This window comes from Branchiostoma belcheri, unplaced genomic scaffold, assembly GCF_001625305.1.
Source record: "Branchiostoma belcheri isolate BF01 breed outbred unplaced genomic scaffold, Haploidv18h27 scaffold914, whole genome shotgun sequence".
NCBI classification, from domain to species: domain Eukaryota; kingdom Metazoa; phylum Chordata; class Leptocardii; order Amphioxiformes; family Branchiostomatidae; genus Branchiostoma; species Branchiostoma belcheri.
This window is the reverse complement of record NW_017804592.1, coordinates 2,779-5,306: the sequence shown is the minus strand read 5'-3', so window position 1 is coordinate 5,306 and position 2,528 is coordinate 2,779. Positions and strand designations below refer to the sequence as shown.

Here is a 2,528-nt window from a genome sequence, read left to right as displayed (position 1 = left end):
AATCTAATAACGTTAGTATACATACATGATAAACAGTAGATATGCAATATATGAACAGGTAAGAGGAACAAGGTAACTGCTATTCTAATCTATTCTATTGTATTAAACTATTCTTGCCATGCTATTAGGGGTTTTTACATCTTCTCAGGAGGCTATGTGAGATAAATTGTCCGACTCTTTGAAAAATAAATGGGTTGGGAGACTTTAGCAATAATATAGTCTTTTGTTGTTGGTTGAGGTATGAAAAACTTGGGAAAATATTTGCGACTTCTTTGAATAAGTTCTAGTAATAGTAAATGGAACATGGTAAACGTTGTTGATTACAAAGTATAACCAACCATAACCAACTGTATTAAAAGTGACTATACAGAAACAAAAAAAAATGTATAGCTGACAAAACACACTTTAACGGCACAGACACATTCGCATGTTGACAGAAGTCAACCTGTTCTTTCTATCCTGTGAATGCATCATCACCATCATCTATGTCATCATTATCATCAGAGTCAATGATCTCATACTCGAAATCGTCATCGTTCTCAATGTTGACGTAGCTCTGAAACAAGACGTAAAGCTCACATGAAAATCTCGCCAATTCAAACTACTGGTAACAATTGAATGCATTACTTATCTGGTAAAATTCCAGAAATTTTTACTTAAGTTCCACAATCTTAATGCGAACATGTGTATTAGCCATATGCTTTGTTGCATTTATCCCATGCATGCAATGTTTAAACTGTAGAATATCACAGATCACAATGATCATTAGAAAGCTAACATTTGCAAAGCAAATGCATCATGTTTACCTTCACACGGTCCAGCTTAACAAACTACTGCTTTGTTTATTCTATATCAATCACTGTCATATATATGGTTCTAGATTCACATATATATATGGTGACCATGCAGCCCCTCCTGAACTCAGTTCTGCATGGCACTTTCAACATTATGTAACCTAACAACCGTGACCATGGTGACAGGCGTCTAGCCCTGGTTATTTACGTCATTTGATTGAAATGGAAGAAGAGGAAGAAACTGAGCAAAAACAATATGTTTTCCTTTGGTAAACATGATGCTGACCCTAAATACAGTTTAGACACGGATGTTTGACCACTAGAATTGTATACTCACGCTCTTGTCCTCCATCATGCCCTTCAGCTGTTCCACCAGGTCAGAGAAGGTCGGTCTGTCCTCAGGACGGCGCTGCCAGCACTGCAGCATCATCTGATACCTGGTCAGGAACAATATGTCAGTATTTATATGAAATATCTCTTTCGTTATGATTGTTTCGTTGACTGTAATTTTGCTAGATAGAAAGCAACCCAGATTTACAAATATTTTATTTTTGTTCATATATCATATTAAACCATTAGAAACATAATATATATCAATCTGAAAAAGGAAACTATTAGTAGAGATGGTTATAGTATAGTGCTTTTACAGAGTGATAAATTGAAGGGTGCAGCTATTGGACACACGTATATATAAGGTCAATGCAAAACGTACAAGTCTTCATCACAGTTCCTTGGCTTTGGCAGCCTGTATCCTTCGTGTAGCCTTCTCAACAGAAGTCTTGATTTCATTCCGCTATACGGGGTTCCACCTACAAGAGTTAACACTATCGTTATCCTTACATCATGTATTCCATACTACATGTATAATTATTAACAATGTAAGGTCAAACATGGGGTGACACCAGCAAAGTTATACGCTGACACAAAGTCAGTTAATTCTTCACACTCACCCAAAGTCACAATCTCCCAGAGTAGAATTCCGAAAGACCACCTGCAGTACATATCGGAGGAAAGCAAAAAAGTTTCAGCCAAAGTTAAAATGAAGTCACCATTGGTAATTTCCTTGAACAAGATATTTATGAAAGAAAACTCCAAAAGGTCACAAATTTGTGGAGGTTCATAGATGTTGTCGATGCTACCGTTGTGAAATACTTTCATCAACAGTTCAAACCTACACGTCACTCTGTGTTGTGTATATCCTCCTGCTCAGCGCCTCCAGCGCAGTGGATCGGAAAGGAACAGCTCTCTGTAACACATAAAACAGTTGTCATCTACAACATTTGAATAATGTCTTTGATGCTGCGAAAGATAGGTTGAATGTGCAAGAGTAGTATAGTATGCGGAGAAAGTGGCGAATTTGGGGCGGCGCTATGGGGCGGTGCGGGTCAGGGATCATAATTAGCACCGACGGCGCCTCCTCGGCATATGACAGACATATGGATATGATTGTTTTAATGTTGAACGTATAGATATAAGTTGTGTTTATGATCTATGATATATATTCCGATATAGTAAATATGAATGGGCTTGTGATTCTATCCATGAGGAGGGTGTATATATGTCTGAGAACTATGTACATCTCCTCCTCCTCCCGTCCTCCAACTACCGAAGTGAATGAACAGCTAGAATGAACAGCTAGTGAAGGCATGTGTCTCACATAGGTATAAGTGGGTAGTATTCATATGCCATATCTGAATGTCGTTATTAGGAGTATGTATATGTTTTAATGTGTCC

At 37.7% G+C, this 2,528-nt stretch overlaps 1 long non-coding RNA gene across 1 annotated transcript; it reads right to left on the bottom strand.

Moving 5' to 3' along the window:
• Window positions 1-1,502: 1,502 nt before the first annotated feature.
• Window positions 1,503-2,054, bottom strand: LOC109488128. Its single transcript, XR_002141313.1, has 3 exons — window positions 1,970-2,054; window positions 1,745-1,785; window positions 1,503-1,603 (listed from the first exon to the last, which is right to left on the bottom strand). It is a non-coding gene; the product is annotated as an uncharacterized LOC109488128 (long non-coding RNA).
• Between the last annotated feature and the right edge of the window lie 474 nt (window positions 2,055-2,528).